The 9438-nt window shown below is 36.6% G+C and overlaps 1 pseudogene; it reads right to left on the bottom strand.

Annotated features, from left to right (window-relative positions):
* Positions 1 to 1423: 1423 nt before the first annotated feature.
* Positions 1424 to 3605, bottom strand: LOC129461987 (protein Red-like; annotated as a pseudogene).
* Positions 3606 to 9438: the final 5833 nt, after the last annotated feature.

Genomic DNA, 9438 nt, shown 5'->3' with positions numbered 1-9438 from the left:
GATGGAGTCTTGCTCTGTAGCCCAGGGTGGAGTGCAGTGGTGCCATCTTGGCTCACTGCAAGCTCCGCCTCCTGGGTTCACGCCATTCTCCTGCCTTAGCCTCCTGAGTAGCTGGGAGGGACTACAGGCAGCCACCACCACGCCCAGCTAATTTTTGTATTTTTAGTAGAGATGGGGTTTCACTATGTTAGCCAGGATGGTCTCCAACTCCTGACCTTGTGATCTGCCCGCCTTGGCCTCCCAAAGTGCTGGGATTACAGGCGTGAGCCACCGTGCCTGGCCTTATTGCCATCTTAATCTCCTATTAAAAAACGAATTATTTTTGGTAATTTTTTATAGTTGGTTTCATAGATTGTTTTTTGTGAGAAAAGGAGCATGAATTCCTTGCTTTCATATGCTAAAAAAGTTATATTACCTCATGCTGATATTTAAAATAATTCATTTGTGTTTCATATTAGTTTTTGAATCACCTAACATGTGCATTGTTAAAGGCTTAAACATTATAGGCGAGAATGAAATTAAAGTTAACATAACATCTAGCTCCCTGAGCTCTTCTTCCTTAAACCTTCTAGTCTCACTTCACCGAAAGAAATACTGCCAACATTTCTTATGTAGACTCTGGGAAATGTTTAATGTATATTTAAGATATTTATACACATATAGACGCGTTCCTAACTTAGGATTGAAGAGCACTTGGCGTTTGTTCTTTGAAATTCCCTGCATATATTTCTTCTTTAAAAATACTTATGGTATTGGATAAGAAATAACGAATCCCAACTTTTCCTCCTGAACAGACCTGAGACAGAGATCCTAAGTAGCTGAATTTCATCTTGTAATACTAATCCTATTTTACTGAATTGTGTTTCAGAGAAGTTTGTCACTTGTCCATGCTCATATAATTAACAAATGACACAGGTGAGATTCAAAACCATGCTCACATTATACTGGACTCTACTGTCTTCCAAGTATTCTTGCCTCTTAATAATAAACAACTATATTATTTCTTCATGAATTTTTTAAAAATGTTACTTTTCCAAGCTTTTGCAAATGCCTGTTAATAACAGAGGTGTCACCTTTGAAATATTATGCTCTTTATGGCAATGAAAATAACTGCAAGCTTACTTTTTTAATTTTAAAATTTTTATGTTGCCATAAATACAGAACATTTTGCAATTCAGAATCCTGGATCTGATTATTTCGAAAAAATGTATTGGGGCTGTTTTCCTGAAGGATACTTTACTTTCTCATATGGTCTTTGGCTGCCAAAGTAGGCTGACAGATTCCCTCTCATACCTTCCTATAAGAACAGCAGCAGGTGGTGGTCTTGGAAAGAGGGGATGCATATTTTTAAGCATTTTTTAAAGCCAAGTATTCTGGCAAATAATTTCTCTCTTGGCTGAATACTTGAGCCCCAGCTTTGATGTTTGTTCTCTAAAAAAAAAAAAAAAAAAAAAAAACCCAACAACAACAACAAAACACACCCACACAAACCAGTATCCTCTAATTCCTCTATTTAAGGCTGGAAAATAGAATAGAACCTTAGTATCCTTCAATAAGAATTCTGTAATTTTCATTGCAGGTAGAGAAAAGATGGAAGGGAGTATAGCTCTTCAGAATTTGTCCTCATATGTTCTAACCTGTAGATGACGGGAATCTACAAAGCCCATCATCAGTAAATGATCATTTATTTTTGAATGAGCTGTGTTGCCAGACATAACATTTTTTTACTATCTGTGTTTTTTTTTTTTCACAATAAAATTTTATATTCATCCACAAAAAAACATCTTGCAACCTTTGGAAATTGTAGAAAGAAAACAGTGGGGAGCATATCCTTGTGGAGCGTCTCTGGTTGTAACTGGTGATTAGTATTTTGGTCTTTTGACTTCAACCCCATCAGCTTCCATCTTCTTCCTCTTCTCAATGATTGCACTAATCTTCCACTGGCAATCAAGCTCTGCTTTGTCATTGGTTTCCTTGAAGCGTCTGGTTTTGCGCCCTTCAGACATTTTGATACCATACTGGAATGCAGCCTTGGGCAAAGCCTCTTTGTTGTTCATATACTCGCTGTATTCTTCCTGGGTATCAAAGTCCCAACTGCCTAAGGGCCCCTTCTTGTTACCCTGGTCCATTTTGCTATAATCCACCTCCTCATCCCTATCCACAGCCATGTCATCCATCGTGGCTGGATAGCACTCTGCGTAACTGTTGGACATGCCAAAGAAATCTCCCAGCTGCTTTATGTCTTCTGCCATTTTCAGCGATTCTGTGCCTTCCCAGCCAGCAGACCCAGCAAACTTTTCAATGATGGACTTGATCAACTCCTTGGCAGACCCAGGTCCTTTGTCAACGTCCATGGGCTCATCATGTACTTTTGGCTTCTCAAAGTAGCTGTGTCTCTTCTTTTCCTCTTCTCTCTCTCGGTCCCGCTCTCACTCTCGTTCCCAATCTCGTTCTCGTTCCCGATCTCGTTCTCGCTCTCGCTCTTGGTCACGGTCTCTGTCTCCCGATCACGCTCCCGTTCCCGATATCTCTCCCGCTCCTTGTCCCGAGGTGTCTTGGTTGTGGAGGGTATGTAATCCCCAATGTCTTCAAAAATATTCATATCAGCCTCAGGAGGTTTCTTCTCTTCCAGCTTCCCTTTATCCTTCTTAAGCTTCTTGTTACGGGTTCTCTGCCTCAGGTATGAAAGGATCTGGGTAAGCTTGCTAATGACAATATCATTTGTGGTCAGTGTGGTCTGGGCCTCCATGGTGGGGCAATCAGCCCTGCTGCGGATAAGAGTGGTGGGGATATCTGTGTCAGCTTACTCATCGTCCAGGTTTACCACATAGGCCATGCGGCCTGGCAGGAACAACTCATTCCGCTCATATGCTTGTTCTTAAAAAGCACTCGGTAAACATTTGCAGCCCAGACGTGTTTTAAATTCGATTTTATTTTCAGGATCCTCATCTTTCTTGGTTTCTTTCTGGGGCTTTTCCATCAGTTCCTCTTCCTCTTTCTCTTTGCTGGCAGTCTCAGCTCGTACCTTTTGAAGCAGAGCAAAATCCAAGCCTTTCACCAAATGGGTGTGTTCCATGTCACCACCCAAGAATTTGGACTCCTGGATCAACTGTCTTCTCTTGTCTGCAGCTGATTTGTCCGCCTTAGCAGTGGGCGGCCCTGTAGTTAGCTGTGGTGCTGATACACTTACAGCCCTGTAGTTAGCTGTGGTGCTTGTAAGCTCGGTTTCTTCATATCTTTGTTCACTCCATCTCTCCGTTCCTTGGCACGATCCTGGTACTTCTCTGCTAGCTCTCTCTCTCTCTCAATTTCTTGTTGGCGTAGCTTGGCATAATAACTTTTCTTTTTCCTCTTTCGTGCAGCTGGGTCTTCATCCTCATTGTATTCCCTTGGCATCTCATGGTGACGTGACTTAGAAGGTGGTGCAGAGGTAGGTGCAGCCCTGGGGGTCATGAGAAGTTTCCTGAAGTCTTTATTGGTGAGTTTTGATTGGTGGAAGGAGTGACGATCATCCACATCGCAGGGGCCAAAGGGTTGGAGAACGGCTCACTATCTCGCTCTGGCATTTTGTTATCATTCTTCCGCTGTCAACCAACAATCGAGTCTCCAACCTACTATCTGTGTTTCTTAATAGTTTTATTTTTATTTGTTTGTCTTTGGATAAGATGCCGAGATCCAGTTTTCTTTTAGAAACTTAGTTATCTGCATGGTAAGGAAAATGTGCTTGTCTGAATAGTTAATGATTAAGCTATTAATCTGGGGATATAAAAAATAAAAACCAATAAAATTTCATCAGTGATGTGGGAAGTGAAAATAACTGTTAGGTAATACAGAGATTGAACAACGTTAACTTTGTTTATTGGCCACACGTTCCTTTCCTCTCTCTGACTTAGCTGATATGCTCCTTGCTTTATCTTCCCAATGAGTCAGCCACATTTATTAAGAGCCCACCATATTTTAAACGCAAGGTATGTGCTGAGGGTAAATACAAAATAACTAGAAAATAAGGATAATTAGCTGGAGGAATTTATAATCTAGTTTCCTTTTTTTCCCCTTTGCTTTTCCCACTCAACCTCTTTCTTTGTTTTATTCCATTTAATTTTTCATTCCTGGGGTCTGCAAGCATTCTATATGACTGCCACATGCCCCTTTTTCTTTTATGTGCTCTTTATTTCATTCAGGAATACAGTTCAGGAATTTTCATTTGTAACTTTTTTTTTAACATATGCCAGTGCTATATGACTATGCCAAAGAATTGTAAGATTATAAATATTTTAAGACAATTTTATAGGTGTTCATAACACTATAGGTATATGTAAATATGTGTAAAAATTATATATGTATAAAAGCCTGAAGGGCTATGGATAGCTATGTGTTTCAATAATTGAAATAAACATTTATATATACTCTATGTTAAAAAGACCAAATTAAGTGGTATTACTGATTAAACATATGTATTTGTTAATATATATTTATCCTTAGCCATTTTGATTATAGTTAATTTTAGGGACGAATTACAATAACGTTTGACAGCTTTAATTAGACTCCATCCAAAAGTGCTGGGTCAACATGGAAAAATAATTCTGAAAATACTCTTGATACACTTACAAACCTATAGGAATTACTGCTAAGACTTTGTCTACACTTAGCATTTCAGTATCCTATTTTCATTTTTACCACTAAAATTCCTTAAATCTGTTTTTGGTGGTTGAGGGAAAAACTAATGTTAAGTAAAATAATATATCGTTTGCAAATATTTTGAGCAGCTGATTAACAATGTTCTAGATACACCCAAACGAATGAATAAAAAATTCTCTCTCACTTTCTTTCTCTTATCTTTTTTTTAAAATTCATTTTTTAAAATTTTATGTTTCCATAAGTTATTGTTATTAGGGTACAGGTTGTATTTGTTTACATGAGTAAGTTCTTTAGTGGTGATTGGTGAGCTCCTGGTGCACCCATCACCCAGGCAGTATACACTGCACCATATATATTGTCTTTTATCCCTCGCCTCTCTCCTACTCTTCCTCCCAAGTCCCCAAAGTCCATTGTATCATTCTTTTTTTTTTTTTTTTTTTTTTTTGAGATGGAGTCTTGCTCTGTCACCCAGGCTGGAGTGTAGTGGTGCGATCTCAGCTCACTGCAAGCTCCGCCTCCTGTGTTCACACCATTCTCAATGCCTCAGCCTCCCGAATAGCTGGGACTACAGGTGCCTGCCACCACGCCCGACTAAGTTTTGTATTTTTAATAGAGATGGCGTATCACCATGTTGGCCAGGCTGGTCTTGAACTCTTGACCTCAAATGATCCACCCGCCTCAGGGTCCCAAAATGCTGGGATTACAGGTGTGAGTCACCGTGCCGGCCCATTGTATCATTCTTATGCCTTTGTGTCCTTATAACTTAGCTTCCACATATCAGTGAGAACATACCATGTTTGGTTTTCCATTCCTGAGTTACTTCACTTAGAATAATAGTCTCCAATCTCATCCAGGTCATTGCAAATGCTGTTAATTCATTCCTTTTTATGGCTGAGTAGTAGTATTCTATTGTGTGTGTGTGTATGTGTGTGTGTGTGTGTGTGTGTGTATGTGTATATATATATATATATCTCACAGTTTCTTTATCCACTTGTTGATTGATGGGCATTTGAGTTGGTTCCATGATTTTGCAGTTGTGAATTGTGCTGTTATAAACATGCATGTTTAAGTATCTTTTTTGAATAATGACTTCTTTTCCTCTGGGTAGATACCCAATAGTGTGATTGCTGGATCAAATGGTAGTTCTACTTTTAGTCTCATATTCTCAGTGGAGAAGAAGCAGAAAGGATTGAAGGGGTGGGATGATGACTTTATAAACCGATAGATTCTCAAAATGCCTCCCCTTATGCATCTATGCTATCTATTCAACTCAACTGAGTTATATGGCATTGTGTTAGGTCATGATGGAAGAGAGGCACTGGTCAAAAAATAAACAAAATTAATTGAAATGTAATCAAATTTGCACGTTTACTATGGTTAAACATAAAATATAATAATTATAAAGTTATTAAAAATGAACATTCTAGATATTAGAAGACATTTGTTTAGAAATACATATTAACTAATAAATGCTATACAGTACCTCCTGCTTCGTGCAAAAGTCTACACCATCTACCCATCAGATGAGTAGCCATACAGTTAAAATATTGTCAACCTAACCTTAAAAGGATAATGCTTGACATTAGAAAAAATCTTGAAATTGTCAAACATTAGAGAAGTGGGAAAGTGTTATACAATTTGCATTATAGTTTAAAATAGAGGAAGACTTTTTTAATTTGAAAAAGAAAATATAAATTAATTTATTTTGAATATGGTTGTGTTCTTCAAGTAAGCTGAAAAACAAAAACAAAGAGACAAAGCCCTAAAGCCATGAAAAGGCCCTCTTCTCATGGTGACCTTGAAAAAGCAATGCTGTCTCCCAATAGTCAACAAAGGGCATAGGGAATGTCTGCGTCAGGGTTACTCTGGACAAGGCAAGGTGTTTCTTGATGGTTTCTGAATGGAAGGTAATTTTGATGAATATTCTGTTTGGTTAACCTGATCAAAACAACAACATGGGCCTCACATTTAACAAGTTGATAAGAATAAGTTAATGTGTTGGAGCCAGCATTTGTGACACTGAAATGAAAGTGTTTGGAGAGGAGGAAATTAGAGCCATGATTAGCTAGCAAAACAAGACCAAAATAGACTTTCCTGATATTGGATATATTTTTTCTCAAAAAAGTATCTTTTTATTACAAAGTAACAAATACTCCATGCAAAAAATTTTTAATGATACAGGAGTAGTGACCTCCCTCTCAAAGGCAATCACTCTATTTTGGTATACATCATTTCAGATGTGAAAACGTATCTACAAGGTCAGAAGTATATATATACACATACATATACGCACATATACATACATATACTTTTCATATAAATAATGATGTATTTCTATGTTTTCATATTTCTCTCTATATTTATATATACATTCATATATATGCATTCATGTGAATGTATATGTAAATCTGAAAGTATATATAAACAAATTTATAAATATATTCATGTATAGTATAGTATCTAAATCAGCTTCATCTTAAAAAATAGTTGTATGTATTCTATTGTCTAAATGCATCATAATTAAATTAGCCAACCGGATGTAATTTTAACTAAGTTTACACTGACTCTATTAAAAATGTGTTTTTATTAGCTTTGTCTGAATTATGATTTTGGTGATCTATGACCTCTATGTCTCCATTACCCTGATTAACTAAAAATGGACTGCATGTTATTAGAAAATGTCATAGGAGGCAGCATTTAAAATTAACTTTTAAGGTAAACTAAAAATCAAAAGACCTGGATTTTATTTCTAGCTTCAAGACTTAGATAACTTTTAAGGTAAACTAAAAGTCAAAAGACCTGGATTTTATTTCTAGCTTCAAGACTTAGATAACTTTTAAGGTAAACTAAAAATCAAAAGACCTGGATTTTATTTCTAGCTTCAAGACTTAGATATTATGTAAATTAATTAAAACTACTTCAACAGTAGCAAACATGTGGTAGATCTAGGGTTACGCATTTATTCTACAGGATTGTTTTAAATTTTTAAAGGAATACAGAGACATGTTGGTTGGCAGCAACTCTCACAAAACATTTCTAGGAAGTAGAATTAAGGCTCCAGCCAGAGTGACCATGAGTTTAAACCAGAGAAACATTTTTAATGTTATATACCTTTATATTAATGGAAAAGAAGAAGAAAATTATCTTATGAGATGGTTAATAATTTTCATTTTTGTTTTAATCATTTACATTTTTTTTTCATGTTGGCCCATGCACTAAACTAAACTGTGATTCAAGGCTTGGTGGCTTGGTATATCCTATAACTACACAGCAATTTCCAAAACTTACTTCCTTTTTTTTTTTTTTTTTGAGACAAGAGTCTTGCTCTGTCACCCAGGCTGGAGTGCAGTGGCATGATCTCAGCTCACTGCAACCTTTGCCTCCTAGGTTCAAGTGATTCTCCTGCCTCAGCCTCCTGAGTAGGTGGGATTACAGGTGCCCACCACCACACCCGGCTCATTTTTGTATTTTTAGTAGAGGCAGGGTTTCACCATGTTGACTAGGCTGGTCTCAAATTCTTGACCTCAAGTGATCCACCCACCTTGGCCTCCCAAAGTGTTGGGATTACAGGTGTAAGCCACCTCGCCAGCCAACTTACTTCCCTTTTAAAGCATCTTCAGCATTTTTTATTCCTTTAGATTCCTTCTTTTATTGTGTATTTTTGTTAGTGTTGAGCTTTCTTATATTAATTTCCTTTCCACAGTTCAATGAATTCTGAAACATAGGTTACTTCTGGATACCCTGTCCACAGTTACAGTTTTGGATTCCATTTGTTTTCCTCTAGATAACATTGAGGGATAGGTAGCCCAGTAAGCTTTTCATATTCTGGCATTGTTTTCACTGAAGAGATTACTATCACATTTAATTTGATAATTTTGTAATAGTTTTTATCACCTGCTATCTCCTTCTCTAGCTTTCTTTATGTAGTATTACAAGCATTAATATATTAATATGTATATCCTATCCGTCTACATTCATGCAAATGTTATATGTATGTGTTTGTGTGTGCATGTATATATATACACACCTATACATATATGTAATCCATGAATTATAAGTGTATGCATAGATAGATGTGATTCAGTTTCACTTTCTTTGTTTTGGATGACATAATTGTGTGCTCTCCTGTGGTGATATTCAAGTTCTGGTTTCATTTGGAGGATTAGGGTTGTTTTCTTTTTTTCCTTGGTATATATTTAGGTCCTTTCCCCACTGGCAAATTACATAAGCTCAAGTTCTATAAGCAAACCAGTTTCAAGAAAACTGGGGATACTTTGTACATTTTTAAATTATGTGTTTAGAGCTTAAAAATGGGGCATAATAATTTCTAAAGTATCCCTTTTTGTATGCTTTGATAAGTACCATGCATAATATTGGATTTTATATACATTTTAAGGCTCTGATTCATAATGTAGATTGTAATTTAATAGAAAATTTAATTTTGTTAGAAGATATACTAAATATTTGATAGATGTCCTGAAGACAAATGTTGTGTGCTAAAAAGAGAGTCATAGTTTAGCAAAGATTAAGACAGAGCTGAATCCCCTGCCTATTAGTTGTGAGCTGAGCGGATTACAGGGGAGTATCCATTCCTTCAGGGAAGTCTAACTGGTACGATGTAATTTACTTTGGATTTTCAATATCTTTTGCTTACTTCATCTCCTAAAAGGATAACTTTGAAAGTAAATTGCAAAAGCGACCATATTAGACCCTTCTGATGAAGAATTAGAAAAACAGATCAATATTAGCTGAAGTGTATATTTTTCTAAATCAGTATTAGCATGGCAAGCAAGAAGTGAT

This window comes from Symphalangus syndactylus, chromosome 14, assembly GCF_028878055.3.
Source record: "Symphalangus syndactylus isolate Jambi chromosome 14, NHGRI_mSymSyn1-v2.1_pri, whole genome shotgun sequence".
Classification (NCBI taxonomy): Eukaryota; Metazoa; Chordata; class Mammalia; order Primates; family Hylobatidae; genus Symphalangus; species Symphalangus syndactylus.
The sequence above is the reverse complement of the archived record's forward strand: the minus strand, read 5'-3'. Positions and strand labels throughout refer to the sequence as shown.